The sequence below is a fragment of the Hylobates moloch genome, unplaced genomic scaffold (genome assembly GCF_009828535.3).
Source record: "Hylobates moloch isolate HMO894 unplaced genomic scaffold, HMol_V3 SCAFFOLD_18, whole genome shotgun sequence".
In the NCBI taxonomy this organism is placed as follows: Eukaryota; Metazoa; Chordata; class Mammalia; order Primates; family Hylobatidae; genus Hylobates; species Hylobates moloch.
In genome coordinates, this window is record NW_026652293.1 from 56,434,507 (window position 1) to 56,459,909 (window position 25,403).

The 25,403-nt window shown below is 40.4% G+C and overlaps 1 protein-coding gene across 13 annotated transcripts in view; it reads left to right on the plus strand.

Moving 5' to 3' along the window:
• The first annotated feature begins 10,356 nt into the window (after window positions 1-10,356).
• Window positions 10,357-25,403, plus strand: part of DISP1 (dispatched RND transporter family member 1) — a 166,244-nt gene continuing 151,197 nt past the window's right edge. For 2 of the 13 annotated variants that reach the window (XR_009210815.1, XR_009210807.1), the window contains exons 1-2: window positions 10,357-10,415; window positions 19,235-19,296. The gene's annotated coding sequence lies outside the window, so the exon portion shown is untranslated. The other 11 variants (XR_009210818.1, XR_009210814.1, XR_009210816.1 and 8 more) reach the window with 7 other exon arrangements.

Consider the following 25,403-nt stretch of genomic DNA (forward strand, 5'->3'; position numbering starts at 1 on the left):
CGGACTAATGGTGGTCTGCCTAAGGACGTGGTAGTTCCTGCCTGCATTCTCCGTGTGTTCACTCCTGACTGGCACAGACTCCCTCTGTGTGGTTGATGGGAGTGAGGGGTGGAGGTTGCTGTTCACATTAAGGCCCTGACCAGGCAAGCCAAGGCAATTTTCTGAATACTTAATGGAAAAGTTGGGGTTGGGCGTAAAGTGTCCAGGAATTTGTCTGAATTTACTTTGCCAGTGAGCAGATATGACATTTGTTCACTATTTATTCAACAAATCTTTATTGATCTCTATTATATGCTTGGTTTCATGCTAATTGCTTGGAGTCAGAGACAAATAAAACATTGTTTGTGGCTTCAGGAAGTTTACTTCCTACTCCCCATATCAATAAAAAGAAACCACATTAGTTATCATAACACAGTGAATTCAGTATTGGGAATTGGCCAAGTGGGTGATGGACGACTGAAAAGGCAAGAGGGGGCACTTAGGTCATAGAGAGACAGAAGCTGCAGGAAGCGGCTCACATCTCTAGGGCTGGAGGAACAAAGGGAAGAGCAGGGGCTGCAGAAGTGGTGCCTGGGTCTCCGAGGAGGGGCCACCTTTCAGTAGCACCTTTCAGTACCACTGGCTATCAGGACCAGTTTCCCGCTTTTACCCTACTTCCAAAACCAACTTCATCAGGTGGTTTTGGAAGTAGGGTAAAAGCGGGAAACTGGTCCTGATAGCCATTCCCAAGGAGAAGGCCCATTCCAACTGATGCTGATAGGAAACAGGAAGCAGACAGGAAAGAGAATGTCCCTTCTCTGTCTGCTTTCGGTATCCTTCTTTTGCCCCCTTTTGGCAAAGTCTACTGGACAGCAACTGGCAAAGAAGAAATGTCCATTGGACTGGCTTGTGCAGACAGAAATGCAAGCAGCTCAAGCTTTCTAGCAGGAGGTTCAGTCTAGGCCTAAGCTGGAAACGAAACATGTTTGAACATGTTGCATTTAGAGAACTGGATATCCAGAATTTGATTTGTGTGTTCTTGTTCAGGGTCTTTGCCCTGGTGTTCCTTCCTTTTTCCCTCCCGTCCCCTCCCATCCAATCCCATCTCCTCCCCTCCCCTCCCTTCCCATCCTGTCCCTTCTCCTCCCTTCTCGCTGAGTCTAGCTCTGTCGCCCAGGCTGGAGTGCAATGGTGCAATCTCAGCTAACTGCAACCTCTGCCTCTGGGGTTCAAGGGATTCTCATGTCTCAGCCTCCTGAGTAGCTGGGATTACAGGTGGGCAAGTCACCACACCCCACTAATGTTTTGTGTTTTTAGTAGAGACAGGGTTTCACCATGTTGGCCAGGCTGGTCTCGAACTCCCGACCTCAGGTGATCCACCCACCTAGGCCTCCCAAAGTGCTGGGATTACAGGTGTGAGCCACCACGCCTGGTCTCTGGTTATTCTTTCTGCATGGAATACTTTTCCACAGACATGGTTTTTTTCCTTCCTTCCTTCCTTCCTTCCTTCCTTCCTTCCTTCCTTCCTTCTTTCTTTCTTTTCTTTTTCTCTTTGTTTTTTCTTTCTTCCTTTCTTTCTTTCTTTCCTTTCTTTCTTTCTTTTCTTTCTTTCTTTCTTTCTTTCTTTCTTTCTTTCTTTCTTTCTTTCTTTCTTTTTTTCTTTCTCTCTTTCTCTCTTTCTTTCTTCGTTTCTTCCGAGATGGAGTCTTTCTCTGTCACCTAGGCTGGAGTGCAGTGGTGCAATCTTGGCTCACTGCAACTTCCGCCTCCCAGGTTCAAGCAATTCTCCTGCCTCAGCCTCCCGAGTAGCTGAGATTACAGGTATGCACCACCACACCTGGCAAATTTTTGTATTTTTAGTAGAGATCGGGTTTCACCATGCTGGTGAGGCTGGTCTCAAACTTGTGACCTGAAGTGATCCACCCATCTCAGCCTCCCAAAATGTTGGGATTACAAGCATGAGCCACCATACTCAGTCACTTTTTTTCACTTTCTTCAAGCCTCTGCTCCAATGTCACTTTTTTGTTTTTTCGAGACAGAGTCTTGCTCTGTCATCCAGGCTGGAGTGCAGTGGTGTGATCTCAGCTCACTGCAAGCTCCGCCTCCTGGGTTCACGCCATTCTCCTGCCTCAGCCTCCCGAGTAGCTGGGACTACCGGCACCACACCTGGCTAATTTTTTTGTATTTTTAGTAGAGACGGGGTTTCACCATGTTAGCCAGGATGGTCTCTATCTCCTGACCTTGTGATCCGCCCGCCTCGGCCTCCCAAAGTGCTGGGATTACAGGCTTGAGCCACTGCGCCTGGCCCCAATGTCACTTCTCAATGACTGCAATTGCTACTCCCACCCCTGCCTTTTTATCTTGCTCTATTTTTTTCCCAAAGTATGTATCATTATGTTAATTAAGCATGTTAAATTATAATAAATAAATATTTATCATCATGCTAGATACATGAATATATTTAGTTAGAACATATTTATTTATTGGTTTATTATTTTCTGTCTCCTCCAATTAGAATGTAAACTCTGCAAGAGTAGGTATATTAGCCCTAATTTTCTAGTTAGCCAGAACAAACAGGGGATAATTAGCTAGCTAGATGAGAAGGGATTTATTAGAGGAACTGGCTTACGTGATTATGAAGGCTGAGAAGGCCCATGATAGACTATCTGCCAGCTGGAAACCCAGGGATGCAGGTAGCATGGCTGGGTACAAATCTGAATCCCTCAGAACCAGTGAAGTCAATGGCCTCTCAGTCTGAGGCCAAAGGCCTGAGAACCCAGGGAACTGCTGGTGCAAGTCTCAGTGTCTAAAGGCCAGAGAACCTGGAGTTCTGATGTTCTGGGGCAGGAGAAGAAGGGTATCCCAGCTTCAGGAGAGAGAGTGAATGCACCTTTGCTCTGCCTTTTTGCCTCTCTCTAGGCCCTCAGAGGATTGGACGGTGCCTGCCTATGTTGAGGGTGGATCTTCACCTCTCAGTATACTAATGGAAACACCCTCACAGACACACCTAAAAGTAATGCTTTACCAGCTATCTAGGTATTTCTTAATCAAGTCGGTACCTAAAATTAACCATCACAGCAGAAGTTGTTGTCTTTTGTTCACCAATGTGTCCCCAGCATCTAGAACAGTAGACACTCTCTGAATGTTTGTTAAATGACCAGATGGATGAGCCGATGCTTAGTTGAAGAAGAATAAGAATGTTCTTTTGGGCAAGAGGCTAATAAAGCTAATAGGGATAATATGGTGTCTGTCTTCGATGTTACTGATCTCTCTCCCATGTAAAGAGGGGCTGCAGGAAGAAACTGAAGGAGGTGCTTCACAAACAGAAGTTGCAGAATTGGGTTTCAGCAGTGACCCTTTGTGTTTAGGTGAAAAAGCATGACCTGGGGTGGGGAGAGGACATTTGCAAGGACCTTCACTTTGAGGCCTCAAGGGTTGGAAGCATAGAGGACATATATAGACAAGACTTTGAGTCAGGGCAGCAGTGATGTCTCAGAAACTATATGCAGTTTGGCTCTGCTGGAGCGAATGTTGATGGGGGTGTGTAGAAAAAAGTCAGCAATTTCTGTATGTTTATTTGTAAATGTAGTCTCAATGTTCCATTTTCCATAAATGCCACATAAATCCCTCCAACATTATTTGGGATGTACTCCTCCAATACCAAAATTCTTATTTGACTGCCATGAGAAAAAAACTGATAAAAAGTAATAAAACATGACCTTAAAAATCCACAGAAAAGCACTTCAAGGGTAATTACATGAAGATATGGGTTGTTGGATACCCTTTGTCCACTCTGAGAAAGCAATGTCCTAGACTACCATACTAAATAACACCCGATCCATAAGTTATTACTCTTATAGCCATATGGAAATCAGATCAGTTTCTCTGATTCAGTCTTAAACACTTTCTGTTCAATTCTTTTTTTTTTTAGATGGAGTCTCATTCTGTCACCAGGCTGGAGTGCAGTGGCACGATCTTGGCTCACTGCAACCTCCAACTCCCGGGTTCAAGTGATTCTCCTGCCTCAGCCCCCCGAGTAGCTGGGATTACAGGCACACACCACCACGCCCAGCTAATTTTTGTATTTTTAGTAGAGATGGGGTTTCACCAGGTTGGCCAGGATGGCCTCCATCTCCTGATCTCGTGATCTGCCCACTTCAGCCTCCCAAAGTGCTGGGATTACAGGCATGAGCCACCATACCTGGCCCACTTTCTGTTTAATTCTTAATACTCATCCCAGACCTTTGGTCTTGCTTCTGTTTTTTATTACAAAATAATAAAAGTATACAATGCTAGATAGTTATATAGTATATTGACAGTCCAATGTTCGTTTCACACTTTTGGTGGGGTTAGGGAAATTGCATTAGTTATATTTAAGGAAACTTTCCTTTAGAAATATTTAAAGAACCTTACTTATGTGTAAGCAGGGTTTGGCCAGGTTGAGCAAATAAAAATGCAGGACACCCAGTTAAATATAATTTCAGATAAGCAATGAGTAATTTCTTACCATAAGTATATCCTGTGTGATATTGGGGACACACTTATGCTACAAAATAATCTGAAATTCAAATTTAACCGAGTGTCTTATATTTTAGTATATTTTATCTGGCAACTCTATGTGCAGGGCATTTTTTCTGGGCAGTGAGTATTTGCAATGCAGAGAAGGTCCCTCTCAGGATAAAAATATAGAGGAATCAGAACTAACCTGCTGGCCAGGTGTGGTGGATCAGGCCTATAATCCTACTATACTCCTAGCACTTTGGGAGGCCGAGGTGGGTGGATCGCCTGAGGTCAGGAGTTTGAGACCAGCCTGGCTAACATGGTGAAACCCCATCTCTACTAAAAATACAAAAATTAGCCAGGCGTGGTGGCGGGCACCTGTAATCCCAGCTACTCGGGAGGCTGAGGCAGGAGAATTGCTTGAACCCTGGGGGTGGAAGTTGCAGTGAGCTGAGATCATGCCACTTCACTCCAGCCTGGGTGACAGAGCGAGACTTCGTCTCAAAAAAAACAGAAAAGAAATAACCTGCTATGGTTCTACCATGTCTACTCAAGGCAACTATAATCAACTTGTGCTTTATTGTTTGATTTTAAAAGTTTTTAAGAGAATGCTAAAAATAAAAGTGACTTCTCACTAACTAATCAGGATGTAGAGAAGGTATAGCCCCCTTTAAGGCATGAATCCATTGTTTCTACAGGAAAAGTTTTGCCTCAACATTCCCAGCCTGTAGTTAATTCTGTTTTAGGAAATATGTTTCTTATCACTCAGATGCAGAACTGAAAATTCATTCTGTTACTTACCTACTGGTGAGATTTCCAAGTTAGGATTAGAGCTGCGGGTCTATTTTAGTTACCAACCATGGAGTGAAATTTTTATTGAAAAACAAAGGCTTGTTTTTTTTTTTTTTTTTTTTTTTGAAACGGAGTCTCGCTCTGTCGCCCAGGCTGGAGTGCAGTGGCGCAATCTCGGCTCACTGCAAGCTCCGCTTCCCCGGTTCACGCCATTCTCCTGTCTCAGCCTCTCTGAGTAGCTGGGACTACAGGCGCCTGCCACCATGCCAGGCTAATTTTTTGTATTTTTGGTAGAGACGGGGGTTTCATCGTGGTCTCGAACTCCTGACCTCGTTCGGCCTCCCAAAGTGCTGGGATTACAAGCGTGAGCCACCACGCCCGGCCACAAAGTCTTGTTTTATTAGTCGCTGTGGAATTTAGCAGGTGAAGCTTTCTCTGGCGGGAGTATCTCCGCTTAGTTTTGATTTTCCTGGGAGGAAAACCAAGTGAGGCTTGTGCACCAATCAAACACGTGGAATGCCCATTGCTTTTGCAGAGAAACAAGTAGGATTGGAGTTCAAAAGTATTAACTTGTATAAAAATCCTTAGGAACACATCCACCCAGATTTTTAGTTAATGAGTATCATGCCAAGTTTCCCTGTTATGTTTCTTTTACACATGGAATTTCCATTGGTTTAGGTCTTAAAGAGGTCTGAAGCAGAATGGCATCCCTGTGGAAATCACATGTTTTATTTGGATTCCACAGGAGAAAAGAGCTGAAAAAGGCAAAATATTATTTCTATTAGAAATGTATTTACTTCAAGAAGATATGAATCGGTGCTAAAAATATTTTTGCAGGATATACAAACATAAAATTACATCAAAACACTGAGGGCAGAAGGAAATGGAGAATTATTGTTTAATGGATACAAAGTATCATTTTTGGGAAGATGAAAAATTTCTGGACCAGGTGCGGGGGCTCACGCCTGTAATCCCAACAGTTTGGGAGGCTGAGGCAAGAGGATCGCTTGACCCCAGGGGATCGAGACTAGCCTGGGCAACATAAGGAGACCCCCATCTCTTAAAAAAATACAAAAATTAGCCAAACATGGTAGTGCGTGCCTGTAGTCCCAAATACTAAGGAGGCTGAGGTCGGAGGACGGCTTGAGCTCAGGAGATAGAGATTGCAGTGAGCCCAGATTGCAGCACTGCACTCCAGCCTGGGCAACAGTGCCAGATTTCTGGAGATGATGATGGTGAGTAATATTTGCACATCATTAGGAAGGAAATGGCTCTTTAAATTTAGTAATTAATTTTTCACTTTAAGAGATGTTAAGATCTTCATAGAAAATATCTTGCCTTTAATAAGCTGCAGAAGAGTTAGGAATTATTAATTGGAGATCCCTGGTTGACCTTATTTATCACTCAATTCATAATCTGTAATTAATGCAAGTTTACACCAAATGGTTAATATAGAGGGGAGTATGCTGTTGTGATTGCTTCCAAGTGTAGACTAGTTGATTTTGCCACAAACTTCTAAATTACTGGATTTAGTAGTAATTTAGTAAATTGCCATTAAATTACAAAGGGATGAGGATATAGTTTTAGACATAACTGCAAATGATATCGATGTTTATGTTGGTGATTAAAAAAAAGTAAGGAAACGACATATACCCATGTATGAACTAAAGAGAATGTAGAATGTGTAAATAAACTTTATGAATAACTAACCTTATTAGCTCTGTTAATTAACCCATCTACCTGTTTGAGCCAGTTGGTGAGTATGGAAAAAAAAAAAGTAGGAAAATTTTCCTTAAAATTTTCTTTCCTGATTTAGATTTAACATGTTCATTATCTACTGTCACCCACAAATGTCTTTTGAACAGCTCTCACAGTTCTGCAGTCAGGCTGATGCCATTATACAGATGTGGGTAAACTCCAAAGATCAGGAGCTGAGTGGGAGGAGACTGAATAGTGCACTTTTAAGGATTTCACAGTAGTTTCCTCAGTTGTTGAGAGAGGAGATTGTTAACTAGTCCTGTCTCTGGGACTACTGAACTATTTGGCCTTAGGAAAACCACTATGCCTAGCTGGAAGGGCATTAGTTCCTTCCTCTGTTGACATGCATGGTTTCCAAAGTCTCCTTCCAGCTTTACACTCTGATTGCATGATTCTCCCCACCTGTGTGATTTTAATCGTAAAGTCATCTAACCCATGATAATTGTGACAGTTTTCCTGAATGGACCAGGCAGCCATGGAGGTGTGTGAATCCTTCTCCTGTTCTTGAACCTGAGGAGAGAAAGTGGCTCCAGAACTCTGGTGGATGCTATAGAATGAGTGGGCAACCTTGTGTCTTGTGAATTGATGTCTTGGGGTTTGATTGCTAGGAGGGGAAACCTACTAAAATGATTCTTAACCAAATGGGGGGTTTACTGGAAGGAGACAGAATTTTCATAGAACTTAAGGGCTGAACATTTAGCTGGATCTCATAAGGGACTGGGGAATCAAAAACTGAAAAGAAGGGAACTAAGATGTTCACCTCTCAGATAAGTCTTCTCTTTTCCATCTTTCTCTCCTTATCCTTATTTCCTTCTCATCATTCCTGTTGCTTTCCCCCTTTTCCCATCAGTTTTGAACATCTTACTCATGCCTAACCTAATTCTAGGTTCGGACAACATTTCTAATTTAGCATGCAAGAGTGGAGCCCTGTATGTGCATTGCAAAATCCATGCATGTGAGACTTTCTAGGCCTGTTTGAGTTCAGTGTTCATACTTGGTCTGGTTTGCTGTGGCAATGAGTATGGTTTGTTCAGCTCAGTGCCCATTCAGAAGGGACTCTTGGAGCACATTGTCTTAAACAAGGACTGGATATGAATACCCTCCTTAAGATTATTTTGGTTGCAAGCAGCAGCAATCTTCTTTGACTAGCCAAAAAAAGAAAAGTTTTGGAATTATACAGGGATATCTCCTGTAACCAAAGGAAACAGGGCAGGTCCTGGATCTTTGGCAAAGGGTGTTAATAGATTTTTTTCTTTAGGGAACTGCCATTTGTGACTCAGTTCTACTGAGTAACTATATTCTCTTCGTGTTTCTCTATGCCTCATTTAAGATTTCTAGGACAAAGGGTCTAAATGGTCTGGTTTAGGATATGCCCACCTCTGAATTAATCTGTTATGTAGACAAAGGACATGCTAGTGCAACCAACTTGTCTCAGTTTTCGCAAAACTATCCCAGTTTAAGCACCGAAAGTCCAGCATCCTGGTATCCCCCTCAGTCTTTAGCAGACCAGAGTAGCTGGTCACACTAGGACATGGTCGCTTGTGCATATGTGGCCCATAAAAGGACTGCTTCTATGTATTTCAGCCATTCCTACAAAAAAAGGAATTGTGGGAAGCTATAAGGAAACATTTCATAGAGCGTCTATTACATTCTACTTCTTGGCACCCAGTGTGGGCACACACACACACACACATACCACATATCACACCACATACACACTCTCTTCTTCCCATCCTTTCAAAAATACACCTTGCCGCTATGTGAATCAGTTATTTCACGTACCACCACAAATGCACTACTAACCTTCCCAATGGGAGAAAACCCAAATACGTGACCTTTTACTTCACTTAGAGTTGATGTTATGCCCTCTAAGTACAGACTTTCTACATGATATCCATTCCTCATTTTCTTCTACTGTAATCCTATCTCCATATATTGCAATGTATGGCCTTTTGCTGGCAAAAGGAGAAAAAAAGAAAAATTTATGTGTTATACCATTCCTTTTTAAAAAGGCAAGGAAAGGGCTTGGTGTGCAAGAGAGTATTTTATTAAACACTAGTAGCAAAGAAAACAAACAAAAAATGCAACAGTCCTTATTACTGTAGCTGGTATTGAAGCTTCTTTCTTCTGGGCCCATTCCATAGTTCCCTGTAACTTCAGTTAGCATCTCAGTTGGTTGGGGTGATTTGCTCAATGCAGCAACCTGAGGGGTATGATCCCTTGTGGTCCTGCCTTTATAGGTCTATTGCCTTTACATCTGGGTATGGCAGTTCAAGAAAGCACCCTCAAGGATAAAACATGCTATTCATGATCTATTATTTTTCTTTGATGACTGGGACAATCCCCCTAGTCAACCCCATGACTCACTGTTTTGTCTATTCCCTTAGATGACCCCACGGATTCCACTGCACAGAGTCTCTGAAGTCCAAAATTTTTAAGCATAAGGCACAACGTTCTTCATGATTTGGCCTTGTCTCTTCTCATTATGCTTGCTCTTGCATCCGCCATCTGACACTTTGCTTAACTCCTGGCCAGCTACCGGTACAAGCCAAGCTCTCACTCCATACCGTCCTTCTTCTCTGCATGTCCTTCGCCACCTTGCCTGTCCTTTAACTCTTATTCATCATTTATTTCAGTCTCAGTTGAAGAGTCATTATTTCTAGAAAGCCTTCTCTGCCCAGCTCTCTACATCGCACCGTTCCCTACAGTACCACCAGAGTGCCTCTAACACTTGATGGTTTCATTGCTTATATATTTTTGTTTCTGTGTGTAAGCCTCCCGAGGCAGCAGCCGCTGTTCGATTTATTCTATAGCTAGTTCCTCGCCCTGAGCGTAAGCTTCACGAGAGCTGGGGCTATCCTCTGCTCACTCTATCCCCAGCTCCTACAGCAGTGCCTGGTTGTTCACAGGCCATATATAGCAGGTGATAATAATCGGAATGATGAAAGAAGAAACACTGTCCTGTGGCGTGATTTACTTCTGTTTTTACTTATGTCAACTTTTAACTAGATTGTGAGGACAGAGGTCAGTGTCTGAGTCATCTTGTGCCTCACTGGGCTTGAGCAGAATAGACGCCTGGTCAAGCATTTGCACACTGGTCGATGGATACACTAGAAAGAGTAGGAGCGCGAGAGGGAATTTTTTTGGCGCCTGCCTCGCCCTTTCAAGCCAAGCCCCTCTGCTCTCTGCCCCTTGCCAGCCGCCCGTCGACCGCCGCCCGTCGACCGCCGCCCGCCGCCGGCGATCCCTCTCCCGGGGAGCGGTAGTCAAGCGAGGCCGGCGCGCCCGGAGCGGGCGAGGGGCGGGACTTCCGGTCCCGCTCGCGACGCGGACCGCGCCAGGCGGAAGCCCGGCTCCGGGCCAGGATCCGAGAGCCCGGACTGGAGGTGAGTTCGCAGCCGGAGCGTTGCAGGCACTTGTTTCCTCAGTGGATGCCTTTCGACGCGCCGCCGCCCGGCGCCGCGAGACTGGGAGACCGGGTAGGGACGGGAGAGTCGGCATCTCCCGCGCGTGTGGAGGGAAAGCCGGGACCCCAGGCTTGAGAGAAGGGCCAGGACTGAGAACGGGGAACCAGGAGAGCCCTAAGGGCAGCCTTTAGGGGCTGAGGAGGCAGGCACCGGGGACCGTGAGGCCAAAGAGGCCCTGAGACTGGAGGTTGCGGATGACACGGGGCAGAGTTGCGTCTCGGAGGAAAGTAGTCATTCGTGGGGGCATGTCCCGGGTCCTGGCGGATTGACTGCGAGGATGGCATGAGATGGCAAAGGTTGGCTTCCAGGGAGAGGTTACAGTGGAGGGAGTCAGTCCTTCTCTGAGAGTCGTAGGTGAGAAGGGCGTCTTGACCTAATGAACCAGAAAGATGACCAGCCACCTATTGGATGCCGAACTCCTATTGCTTCATTTGCAATTCATGCGGGTTTTTTTTTTTTTTTTTTTGAGATATATCCCGCTCCGCGCGTGTGGATTTCGGGAAAATATTGTGTATTCCTAGGGACCGCTTGAATTCTTGCTTCACCCAAATTCTGCGTTTCTTTGTCAAACTGACAGTAGTTGAGAGTTCTCTTCACCCAAGGAAGACAACCAAAGTTTTCCTTTTGGACTCTTCTCTACCCCGCAGAGTTTAGCTTGTCTTATTTCCTTTGTCATGGGATGAACTAAATGCGTTCAGAATTATGGTGATAATCACATGGAAAGCCAGTGCTGTCAGTGTTTGCAGTTGCAACTCATTGTTTTTCTGCCCAACTTTCTAACACATTTTTTCTAAAAGCTATTTTGTTGGGTTTAGTCTTTTAGTTTAACCAGTAAAGGCAATTTTACATCAGAGTGCAGCAAATTACTAGCAGTTCTTAAGATCTTACTGTTCCTTTTTATTTCTGCTATAAGGAAATATATATATATATATTTGCCATTGTCAGTGTTTTTTAAAAATACTGATAACCCAAGATCTGTTGTTACACACACATTAGCACATTTAGTTTTCCCCAGTGGCCAGTGTTTGATATGTGGGCTCATTATTATTACCAAAGGTAACTATTTAGTTATTATTTACCTTGTATTTATGTTGTATTGGATGTGATTAATATGTGCTTCCTAATCTACATAATATAGTGTTTCACTCAGTGTAATTACAAAGATTCTCCTAGCTTTTAAGTAGATGGTAAGTGAATTGGATTTTTGCCACAAAGTGGGCAAGGTAGCTAGGAAGAATCATAACACTGTCATTGGTGGAGGGTGAGATCTGATGATTGCTTTGCTTGTTTCAGGTGTTTCATATTTCAAATGTTAGAAGTTTTTGTTTTAAAAATTACTGTATTAGTACAGGTAACTTTTAGAACTGATTTGGTGGTCTGACTTGAACTAATTCAGGAAAACTAGAACATTTTATATTTATTGGTACTGCGATGTCTTGCTAGCTTATAAATTCTTGATGGCCTTGAATATCTATGCTTGAGTGAAATACACAGTTATAATGTCCTTATGTTTAGGAGGACTGCTGATATTTACAAGTGTAAAGCAAAGCCTAAACATAAACAGTGCCCCAACATGTAAATGAGCATATTGAGTAAGTTTTCAAATTACAAAATGAAGAGATAACACTGATCTCTAAAGTAATTGAATTAACTGCCATGTTAATTTCTGTATATGTCTCAATTTAATCTTATTTCTTTAGACAATATTGTTTATCTGATAAGGCTTGATTTTATTTTTCTTCCATCTTTTCCCATGGTTTTTGAGAAATAAAGCACTTGAGAAAGCATGCAAGTCTTTAGACATTAGTTCATGGTTGGAGAAAGTGCTCGTTGTTGAAACACAAGAGCACTTGCCCTCTTGGGCAAGTTGGGCTAACTATATATATGAATGGCATGTTGAGGTTTGATTGCCCTGTATTCTGGAAAATCTTTGGAATTGTATTCTTTCTTCTAATTGTTTAGTAAATTTAGCTTTCTCTCTAGATAAATTATTTTTGTTATTCCGTAGGGTTTAGATGTATTTTACAGTTTAACCAGTAATGGCAGTTTTTGATTAAGTACAGCAAACTGCTGGCTATTTTATAGATTCACTATTTCTTTTTATTTCTGAAATATGTACAGTGTCTGTATTGGAAGAACTATCAAAATAGTGATAACCAAAACACTGTCTTCATATACATATACATTTGTCTTCCTTAATCTCTAGTTTGTAAAATATGAAATAATTTGCTAAGTTGAGCTTGTTGGTTCTATGCCCTTTTGTTATCAATTTTCTTATTATATAGTACGTTCTCAATTATCGGCATACCCTAGTTAGAAAGCCATTTCCTGCCACTTGACATAATCGAGAATATTTGTTACGATGGGAAAGTACAGTTTTTGCATGAGGAGCTACCAAAGAGTGCTGATCTGCTAACTTAAGGTCCAGCTGCTGCACTGCCTCTGATGAAAAGCATGGCCCTTAATGAGGTTGACTCACACAGGGTTGACTGCTTTTAGTATCACTTTCTGTCCTTTCCCTCTGGTGAGTTAGACCTTTTCTCCAATAGTGACCAAGATGACTTGGGCCTCAGAGTGACTCAAAAGGGGATGAGTTACTGCAGTCCTGTTAGTAGGGCCCTGTCCATTCTGCTGAATCTGATCCCATAAATCTTGGCACATTTTCCAGCCTATAGGCATGTAGTTATGACTGTGAACCTCTTGTTTAGGTTATTGTTTTAAAAATACTTTTAATACTAAATCATAATTTGTTGGATTATATAAATAGACTCAGTTTTGCTTTGAGTGAGGCATCACATTACACTATAGATGAACTTTTCTATTAAAGTGATAGGCTATAACTCACAATGGCAAATACTGTAGAAAACACACTGATTGCCCTTAACCTTTGTTGTTATTATTAGTTTTGTTTTTAATTTTGAGAGCCTAAGGAATAGAAGAACTATTGGATGAATGATTTGCATGGGGGGAGGGGGGGAAGTTGACCACTACCAGTGACATACTAGGGGTCTTGATGGTGGGAGCTGTCTGCTATAGTTGGAAAGAGTATTTTAGCACTGAGGTTTAGAATTGCCAGCTCCTGGTGATAATACAGTAGAAAGACTTTTAGTTGGTTTTATTACAGTTTTTGAATACCACACATACTGATGCACTCCTTTGTTACCTGCAGGGGGCTGGGAGGGGAGTCCCTTCCACCTCTTGTGTGAATGACCTGGTGGAGCCTCTTGAAGCAAAATAGTACCAGTTTGATTTTCACTGTGTTAGTGTATAATTATGGTTCTCCGGAGAAACAGACCAATATCACATATATATGTGTATTTTTAAAAGAGATTTATTTTAAGAAATTGGCTCATGCAATTGTGGGAGTTGGCAAGTACAAAATTTGTAGGTCAGACCAGCAGGCTGGAAATTTAGGCAGGAATTGATTCTGTAGTTTTGAGGCAGAATTCTTTCTTCTTTAGGAAACCTCAGGTTTTGCTCTTAAGGCCTTCAGCTGGTTAGATGAGTCCTACCAACATTATGGAAGGTAATCTCCTTTACTTAAAGTCAAATGATTGTAGACATTAACTACATCTACAAAATATGTTTATAGCAACACCTAAATTGGTGTTTGATTAAATACCTGGGTGCTATAACCTAACCATGTTGACACATAAGGCTAACCATGACAGCATTTAAAATACTTTTGGTGTATTAAACTAATATGTGGCATGTAAAATGTTGCATAGTCAATAGGAGAATATTGATATGGTTTGGCTCTGTGTCCCCACCCAAATCTCATGTTGAATTGTAATTCCCAGTGTTGGAGGTGGAGTCTGGTGGTAGGTGATTGGATCATGGGGGTGGTTTCTAATGGTTTAGCACCATCCCTCTAGTGTTGTCTCATGATAGAGTTCTCACAAGATCTGGTTGTTTAAAAGTGTGTCACACTTCCCCCTGTGCTCGTTGTTTCTCCTGCTCCAGCCATGTAGGACACACTGGTTTCCTCTTCGCCTTCCGCCATGATTGTAAGTTTCCCGAGGCTTCCCCAGCCATGCTTCCTGTACAGCCTGTGGAATCGTGAGCCAATTAAACCTCTTTTCTTTATAAATTACCCATTCAGGTAGTTCTTTATAGCTGTGTGAGAATGGACTAATAAAAGTATCAAAATTCATAGCCCAGTTACTTTTTAAGTGATTTAAAAACAGTGAAAATCTGGGTTTTCATCATATCAAAGAATGGAAAATGGACAATTTAATGGCCCCTCCACTCTCTGACATTTAAAAGTTACTCTCTTTTTGTGGTTTTAATATGTTCTACACACACACACACACACACACACACACACACACACACACACATCTTTGTTTTTTTTTTTTTTTTGACACAGTGTCTTGCTGTGTTGCCTAGGCTGGAGTGCAATGGCACGATCTCAGCTCACTGCAAGCTCCGCTTCCTGGGTTCAAACGATTCTCCTGCCTCAGCCTCCCAGAGTAGCTGAGATTACAGGCACCCGCCACCATGCCTGACTAATTTTTGTGTTTTTAGCAGGGACAGGGTTTCACCATGTTGGCCCGGCTGGTTTTGAACTCTTGACCTCAAGTGATCCACCTGTCTCAGCCTCCCAAAGTGCTGGGATTACAGGCGTGAGCCACTGTGCCCAGCTAATATGTTGTATATATATTTTTAATTTAAGGTGTTTAAAAAATTTTTTTAATGTAACTTTTTTTAAAGTTTATGCTCTTGCTAATCTTTTTGCTTAAATATTTAGATCTGGGAATTAGTTTTGTGCTTATTTAGCCTGATTCCTTTGATTTATGTTCACCAAAAGGGTCCCAGAAAGGTGGAGTGATTTACCCAGGTACCATAGCTAGTAAAAGAACCAGAATTTGAGGCCAGATCTCCTTGTTTCCAATCCAGTGCCCTTTCAGTTACAAAAGTAGTTAAGTGAAGCTAATCAAGGGCAGATTTTCTGTAAGGAGGGTGATTTTGAGTCTCTATTTAAGGGAGTATGAATTGATTGTTAGGAGAATGGAGGTGGTATTCGGGCTATTCAGTTACATTAGGGGAAGGATGAGCAGAGAGTAGATACATCATAAAATATCTAAGTAGACTACGTAACTACTTGGGGCACATAGTGACGTGTGATACCCATGGGGCTTGAAGGGATTTTGCAAGTTAGCACAAGCTAGCCATTGGGTGATTCACAGGGGATATTTGAAAAGACCTTAAGGATAGGGAACACATGGACCAAGAGAAGTTACTGAGAGGGCTTCCTTTCTGGAGGAAGTTAAAGATAGAAAAGCATGGTGCTTTTGGAACCCCAGTGCTTGGAAACCCTCCAGAAGAGAATTTTAAGGACTCTTTGGGGGATAGAACATTATAGGACATAAATGGATATTCTAGAAGCTTGCCAGGTTTCAGGCATTAATTTGAGCTGAATTATGGTAATAATAATAATTGTCATTTGTTGCTCACTTGCAGCCTCAGCACAGTTAGAAGAGACCTTAGGCAAGTTACTGAACTTTATGCTTTACCTGCAAAATATGCATAGTAATACCTACTGTACATAGTCATTATAGGAAATACAAGATAATGTACATAATGTGCTTGGCATAATGCCTGCCACATAGTACTCAAGAAATTGTAGCATTTATTTTACTATATCATGCAGGCTGGCTGAGGGTGTTACTAGAAGATATCACTAGAATGAGATCCCTTTTTCCTCCTACAGCTTTATGTTACTCCCACAGGTCTTTTTTATTTTTTATATTTATTTAATTTTATTTTTTGTGACTCCAGAAATATGCTTATCCATCCCACGGGTCTTTGGCATGCTTTTGCCTTCAAGTTTATGATTTCTAAGCAGGTGCATGTCTCTGGCCATATGTAGAGTACTTCTGTACCTCTGTGATCAGCAGGCCTGTTGTTTTTAAATGAACAATGCACCTTTTGGCTGTATTTCATTGCAGATTCCATCTCTTCAAACTGAAGTGATGTTCTTAACTACAGTGCTATCTCCAATTAATTTTATTACTCTTCCTGCCTCTTTTTTTTTTTTTTTTTTTGCTTTGGAATATAACTGTTCAGATGGGGTTGGGAAGAGGAATGGAAAGCACAAGCATTTGAAGTAACTTTTCTCTTTAAAGGGTTTTCTTCCCTTCAGGTTTTGAGTAAACAACTATTTGAATAAAAATAAACTATTTTGACAGATGCCAGCTCCAAAGATAATTGGTTAAAAAAGACATTTTCTGGGATGATGCGTCGTCAGATACGAAAGCACTTAAGGATTTGATGCGGTTTGGCTCTGTTCTCTATTCAAATCTCATCTCGAATTGTAATCCCCATGTATCAAGAGAGGGACCTGGTGGGAGGTGATTGAATCATGGGAGTGGTTTGCCCTATGGTGTTCTCGTGATAGTGAAGTTCTCATGAGATCTGATGGTTTAAAAGTGGCAGTTTTCGGCCAGGTGCAGTGGCTCATGCCTGTAATTGCAGCACTTTAGAAGGCTGAGGTGGGTGGATCACTTGAGGTCAGGAGTTCAAGACCAGCCTGGCCAACATGGTGAAACTCTGTCTCTGCTAAAAATAATACAAATATTAGCTGGGTGTGGTGGCGGGCACCTGTAATCCCAGCTACTCAGGAGGCTGAGGCAGGAGAATTGCTTGAACCTGGGAGGCGGAGCCTGCAGTGAGCCAAGCTCGTGCCACTGCACTCCATCCTGGGTGACAGAGTGAGACTCCATCTCAAAAAAAAAAAAAAAAAAAAAAAAAAAAGTGGCAGTTTTCCCTGAGCTCTCTCTCTTTTCTGCCACCATGTCACCATGTAAAACATGCCTTGTTTCTCCTTCACCTTCCACCATGATTGTAAGTTTCCTGGGGTCTCCCCTGCCATGCAGAACTGTGAGTCAATTAAACTCTTGTTTACTCTTGTTTATAAATTACCCAGTCTCAGGTAGTATCTTTATAGCAGTGTGAAAACAGACTATACAGGATTGAATGACATATTTGTGCTCAAGATCCAGTAGTGAGATTACTAGGTAGTAGGCATAGAGTATCTGCCTTAACTTTGTAGTGTAATTCTTTCTGAACCAGACCTGGAAACCATTTCACTTGTGTTCAGAAGGTTGGTAGAATGTGCATTTGACTCAGAGTGACATGGTGTGTTTAGCTATCATTCACAGGAGCCTTTGCAGTGCCTGAAGATTTATTAGGAAGGGTTCTTTCTGGAACCCTTCAAGCTTGACAAGAACCTCTTTATATCATTTTGTATGCTAGGTTTTAAATGTAAGTTGAGAAATTTATGTATTTCTACATTTATAAGCAGAAAGAATTTAGCAAAGCTTGACAGAGGCTTTTGAGGGAAGAAGTAAGTTTGAATGCTTTTCCTGTAATTCCAACTGTTTTTTAAAGATGTAATTATATAAACATTGAATTTTCAATGATAATGATTTTCATAAATGATTTAATACAATTTGATCATGAGCTAGAACAGCTTCATAGATCAGACCTCAGTGTTTCAAATTAGGTTTTCTGTTTCACAGTTCTACAGTTGATAAGTTTTGGTAATCTACAGCAGCATTTGATTTTCAGTGAGACATGCTGGCAAATTATTGCCTCTAAAATATCAGAATGAGTGGTGTGTTGATCATTCTATTTGTTCCATAGCCTTTGGTGCACACCTTCTTAAAATATCCTCCTTTTTCCTGCTCTGTTACTTTCTCCTTGGATAATGATGCCTTCTCATCTCCTAAGTGTCCATGCGTTAAAATCATCAATTTCTCTTTCTTTTGTCCCTTAACCTCTCTCCCAAAGGAAATCTGCTACTCTTGTAACTGTTAGCTAGTCTGAATTGTCTGAGTTAATTCAGAATAAATTATGGAATGACTGATAGACCTAATTCCAAATTACATCAGGATGCAGAGAAAAGGGAACACTTATACACTGTTGGTGGGAATATAAATTAGTACAAACTCTTTGGAAGACAATATGGAGATTTCTCAGAGAACTAAAAGTAGAACTACCATTTGATTCAGCAATCCCACTACTGAGTATGTACCCAAAGGAAAATTAATCATTATTTCAGAAAGATACCTGAACTCAATATGTTTATTGCAGCACTATTGACAATAGCAAAGATACAGAATCAACCTAAGCATCCATCATGGATGACTAGATAAAGAAAATGTGGTGTACACACAACACAGACACACGTATACTGTGCAGCTTAAAAAAGAATGCAGTCATGTCTTTTGCAGCAACATAGATGGAACTGGAGGGCATTATCTTAAGAGAAATAACTTAGAAAGTCAAATACTACATGTTCTCATTTATAAGTGCTAAATAACACGTACACATGGAAGTAGAATGTGGAGTAATAGTCACTGAAGACTGGAAAGGATGGGAGAGGGTGAGGGATGAGAAATTGTAAATGGGTAGAACGTACATTATTTGGGTGATGGTTACACAAGAGGCCAGATTTCACCATTACACAATATATCCATGTAACAAAACTGCACTTGGACCCCTTAAATTTATGCAAATAAATAAAAATAAGTAAAAAGCAAAAAAGTATATGTATTTTGAAGTGAAGCTTGTAAAGCTAAAAAGTCCTGTTCACCTAAAGAATTAGCATAGCGTTTTAATATATGTAGATTGCTTCCTTGTTTACCTTGTTGCTTCAGATTTCTTTCTTTCCTTTTTTTTTTTTTTTTTTTTTCCGGACTCCTAGTATCTGAGAACATATTTCTTCCCTATAGGAGTTGAGAAGAGGAGGAAGAATAATGGGAGGAGACAGGACCTTTTTCAACTTGACAAATAGGTATAGCTACTTCTCATACTTTTTTTCCTTCTCCAGGTCCTCGGTAATCTCATTACATTTTTTTTGTTTGTTTATTTAAATACTCTCTGATGAAATATTACATGCCTCTTAGTTGCAGTTTCCCATCTTCCAACTTGTTATAAGATAAATACTTCTAACTTATATATTAAGTTACATATTAATTTATGAAACTTATTGTACCTTGTTTTTCAGAACAGTAATAAGTTTTATTGACATGATAAACTTTTTCCACCAAAGAGGAAAAGTCACCAGTAAATGTGTCCTACTTGTTGAAAATGCCTCTAATGATACTGGCCTCTATTTATTGATCATATATGCCAGACACTGCAGTGAGCGTTTAATATATTACTCATTTCTTACAACAACCCTTATATAAGGTAGATGTTTATATTTCACTTTCGGAGAGATTTGTCTAAGCTTGTGCTACCTGTAAATGGTGGAGCTTATTTTAAAGCCCTTCTGCTTTTGCTTATACACTGTTTTCTTCTACATTTCAAAAGCATCTTAAATGATTTGGTGCTGATACTTGAAGTACTTTTTAGAGAGAGTTAGCAGCATGTTGATTCTACATTTTTTTGTATATCTTCATACTCCTAAAAGTGTTTTATTTTCCGTTTGCTCCACTTTAAGCATTTGTTAAATGTAATTCATTTTTTTTTTTCAAGGATGGTACCATAATTAATGTAGCATCTAGCATAGTTGAAAGTAGCAGATACTTTAAAAATATTTGCCGCATCGATTCAAAACAATAACGAAAGGAGAGGTGGCAGTTAATGGAGGGGGGCTATTCACATAAAAATTCATTTCTGTTGGAATGTGAGGCTGGAACCTTTCTCATATTACAGCATGCTGCAGGGCAGGGCTAGAATCCAAGCTTTGATTAAAATCACCCAAACTCTTTTTTCTTTGCTTTACAACCACAAGTTATTGCCAGCTAAAAAGGATAATGGAGGGTAATGATGAATGCGTTTCCATTTGCCGCTGCTGCAAAAAAAAATTTTTTAGACAGTTTCATTCTTTTTAAACCTAGATAAAAAGGCTGCTTTGAAATGAAGAGTAAATTAGTGGCCACCAAATGAGTAGTTATTAGATTGTTGCCCTAGAAGCCTGTTCAGGTGATGCTGATGGTGGTTGCTGCCAGTTAACAGTTCAGTCTCAAACAGTTTCTCCCTAGGGGTGGGGAATGTGGGGGGGGCGGGGCGGTGGTGGGGGGGGGTGGGGGTGGTATAAGAATTCAAGCATTCTTGAGAGTCTTTGTTTTTCATTCCCAACTGTAGGTTTTAGACATGGGTGTTACTTTCCCAGAAACTGCCTAGATTTTCATAGGCTGTCAAGGTCAAATATATTGATTTAGCCATTTCATAATATATGTATATGAAAACATGTTGTATACCGTAAATATATACAATTTTTATCTGTCAAATTTTAGAAAAGAAAGTCAAATGAAAATTGAACTTTAATAATTTTCTGCAATAGATCCTTTTTTAACTCACTGCAACCTGAGAGAACTAAGCCATTTGGAATAGCCTGTATCTCCTTTTTTTTTTTGAGATGGAGTCTCACTCTGTCACCCAAGCTAGAGTGCAGTGGCATGATCTTGGCTCACTGCAACCTCTGCCTCCTGGGTTCAAGTGATTCTCGTGCCTCAGCCTCCTGAGTAGCTGGGATTGCAGGCGCCCACCACCACACCTGGCTAATTTTTTTGTATATTTGGTAGAGACGGGGTTTCACCATGTTGGCCAGGCTGGTCTCGATCTCCTGGCCTCAAGCAATCTGGTGGCCTCGGCCTCCCAAAGAGCTGGGATTATAGGCGTGAGCCACCACTGTGCCCAGCTGAATAGCCTGTATCTCTAATACATTGTTATCCCAGCCTCCTCACCCCCTCAGCAGTTAAACTATGTGTGGGGCAGATTGAATTGCTGTACTTACCAAATTGTTTGTTTGTTTTTGAGACTGGGTCTTGCTCTGTCACCCAGGCTGGAGTGCAGTGGTGAGATCATAGCCTTGACTTCCTGGGCTGAGGCAATCCTCCTGCCTTACCCTTCCAAGTTTCTGGGACTGTAGGTGTGCACCACCATGCATGGCTAATTTAAAAATTGTTTTGTACAGATAGAGGTCTCGTTTCATTGCCTACATTGGTCTTGAACTCCTGAGCTCAAGCTGTCCTCCCGTCTTGGCCTCCCAAAGTGTTGGGATTACAGGCTTGAGCCATCATGCCCCACCTGGGTTTTTCTTCTTACTGTAGTTGATTATTCCTCATGGTTGCCCCTCAAGATGACTTCAGCATAGAAATATTCCATTAGTCCTTTAAGACTGTAACCTGATGATTAGTAATTAGAGCTCTGGGCTCAATTGCAGATTTGTAGTCTTCTTTACACTTTAATGCTTTTTTTTTGAGACAGGGTCTCACTCTGTCACCTGGGCTGGAGTGCAGTGGCGTGGTTACAACTCACTGCAGCCTCAACCTCTTGGGTTCAAGTGATCCTCCTGCCTCAGCCTCCTGAGTAGCTGGGACTACAGGTGTGTGCCACCATGCTCAGCTAATTTTTTTGTTTTTTAACTTCCTACAGAGATGGGGTTCTGCTATGTTGCCCAGGCTGGTCTCAAACTCCTAGGTCAAACGAGCCTCCTGCCTCAGCCTCCCAAAGTCCTGGTATTATAGACATGAACCACCACACCTGGCCTACACTTTAAGAATTTTTTAATGATTTGTGGTTGTTTGGTATTGGCCTTTAGGTTATTATATATCTGCTGAATGCTGTGTGATGGGTATTAAGATTATCCACTCCTATCAGGGAGCTACTAACTAAAATGTAATTTCTTTAACCATTGAATTTGGACAATCTGACTTCAGATTTTTAGCTCTTAACTCCTTTACTATAAAGCTGATGCCTCCTGTTTTATAAATAATACAGCCCCTATTTAAGATTTCTACATATAACATTCCCCTATGTCATTTTCTATTAGAGTATGTGTATATATGCAAGGTCCGTTCTAATAAAACTTTCATCTTTAGTTTTAGTGGTTGTCAGTTGGTTTCTTGCAAGATGTTTTCTGCCTTCAGCATTTTTATTTCAGGTAAAAGGATTATGTCACCTTGATGAGTTCTTGGCATATATGCTCTAAAGTTAGTCTTCTGTACCAGTGGAGACAAACAGTTAAAGCATGTACAGTACTTCTTTTGGATTATAATTTGGGGAACAGATTTGTCATTTGAAGTTTGTCTTAGATACATAATTTTTATTCTGTAAATGTACAGATGATGGAATTCTGGGAACATCCTGTGTTGAAGAGAAAAATTCCACTCAGAATTTAAAATTGGCCTTGGAGAATTATAAAAAGGGATAGGGGCATGGATCATCCGTATGTGGGTTATTGAATTAAATTTTTCACATTTTTTTGTTCTTAGAATCAACTTTTATAACACTGTTACTGGGAATACTTGACTTACTAAGCTTTTACTGAACACTTTAATTTTGGGAGTACAATTTCTAAACTCATGAAATAATCTTCGTGCAACAAGATGTTATTTTATCAAATTTTGATATTACATGCTCATTCTTAACTTTGACAAATTTTAATTAACAGGTGAGTTATACATCTTTAAATTTATATAATAATCATTTTGTATTTCTAGAACTGAGGTCGTGGTAGTTAGCTATCTAAAAAGCAACGATGGGGTTTTATTTTATATGCATTGTTAATCATGCCATTTTGCTGTAGAAGGGGCATTTGCATTAGATTTAACTTAATCTTGTGAAAATCTAAACATATTTAAGCATAGTTTAGGGATAATAAACTTGAGATACTACATATAATTTGATTTAGAAGCTTTTTAATCCTGAATAAGGAAGGAATACATAGAAAGTCAAGGAAAAATTCTGTGTAATAGTTGTGATACTCAAGCTGAAAACAGTCTGATCCAGCAGCCTAAAAGAATGACCTCCTCACTAGTTGAGCATACTTCAGTGTCTTGAAATGAAGAGGATGGGAAAAGGTGTCTGTGCATCTTTGTTTCAGGACTGTACTAGATATAGTGTACTTGCATGTTAATTCAAATACTAGGTTAAAAAGTTTGTATTATTATTCCTCTTTTAAAGATGAGGAAACTGAAATTTTAAAAGCAGGTGACTTGTCTGTGGTTAGAAGAAATATATGCAGAATTGTGATTTATGCCCAGAATATCTGACTCCAAGACCTAAATTCCTTCTGCCATATCATATACTTTCTACTTATCTTTTGTTTGTTTTTTATTCCATTTTCCCCCTTTGAACTGTGTTGGAAGTTTTCTGTTCTATTTCTTTTTTTCTCTATGGTTACCGTAGAAATGTTAATATGCATACTTAACAAAGTCTAAATGTAAATGCAATCTTTATCCTTCTCCTGAACCTCCTTCTGACAAGAACTGTTTTTATCAGACATTATAGTTTTGGGACTTGATCTTTCAGCCCCAGAAATAACAGTGTTTATATTTACCCATATGCATTTAACCTTTTTTCCCTTGACCATTCCTTCATGTGCATTGATTGTAAGCTGAACTGTTTTTTAATTTACTCCCTCAGGAGCTTTATGTGAGACGGTCTTTGCTCAGGCTCTCCATTTTGTACAGGCCCTCAAGTTTTGCTGCCTATTACCCTATTTTCTATAGCTCCCCTCCCCATCAGGTTCATTCCACCAGGAATATGTAGATTCCCCAGGGGCACATTTGCTTTAGCACTAACTCACCTCTCTAGACTTGTACTTTTTAAAAAATTATTTCTACCCTTGGAGCATTTCTCTTACTTTATTGTTGGCTCTTCTATACATTAAAAAAAAATTTTAAGCACTTAATACAACAATTTTTGGTGATCTTCAGCCATGGGGCTGCATTGCCAGAAATAAAAGTCCACATTGTCATTGTGCTTCTTGGGAGTATTTTGTATTGAACATGTGGGCTGGGGGATGGGTGGAGGATTTTTTAAAATTTATTTTAAAATAAATTCCTAGAAACTGATGAAACTCTTTCATTTAGAGTCATAAGAAATAAACTATTTGTTTGATGAAGAAGCAACAGAGGACTTTCAAAAAGCACTTTTGAAAACTCCCCTTACTGAAGGTTTATATTAACTGCCCTCTAGAGGAAGAAAAAAATCTGAGAAAGATCTTTTAATAGGACATTAAGTATTGTTTTCCCTTGCACCTTTTTCTAAGATAAACAGGAACCAAGGATTACTTGCTCTGTGCATGGGATGCCATGTTGTAAAGTTTAGGTAGCAGATGCTCTAAGAAAATTTGTAACATTAGGGCTGAAATTACCATGAAAATGCCAAAACATCTTTGGATTGGAATTTTACAAAATTTGTTCTTAGGACTTAACTTCTTAAAACGTATCAGTTTTCAAAGAGATGGTAAGTTTACTTCATCAGTTCTCTTTGAATGTTTTTTTTTTTTTTTTTTTTTTTTTCATGAGATGGAGTCTTACTCTGTTGCCCAGGCTGGAGTGCAGTGGCACGATCTCGGCTCACTGCAACCTCTGCCTTCCCAGGTTCAAGCGATTCTTTTGCCTCTTGAGTAGCTGGGATTACAGGCATGCACAACCATGCCTGGCTAATTTTTTGTATTTTTAGTAGAGATGGGGTCTCACCATGTTGGCCAGCCTGGTCTTGAACTCCTGACCTCAGGTGATCCACCCACCTCAGCCTCCCAAAGTGCTGGGATTACAGGCATTAGCCACTGTGCCCGGCCAAGAAATAGAAAATAACTTTAGAGCAGTATTTTCTATATTCTATATTTTTTTCATATATTCTTATATGATTACCTACGTAGGATACATGTGTTGTGTTTTGCTTTGCTTACCTGATAAAACGCTGTTAAAAATATTTTAATTGAAAAGATGCTTAACCCACATTTTTTAATGGGTTAAGGTTAATATTTTGAGTTTTTTTTTAGCAGATGGTATTGATTTAGTGTTTTTGGCAATAATTTTGTTAGCATTGATAGAAAAGATGAGGATTTGAAAGGAAACAATTGCTTGCTTTGTAAGTTGTGATGTTCAGTAATGACTAAGTACATTCATTTGCACAGCCAGTATAAACTCCAGATGATTT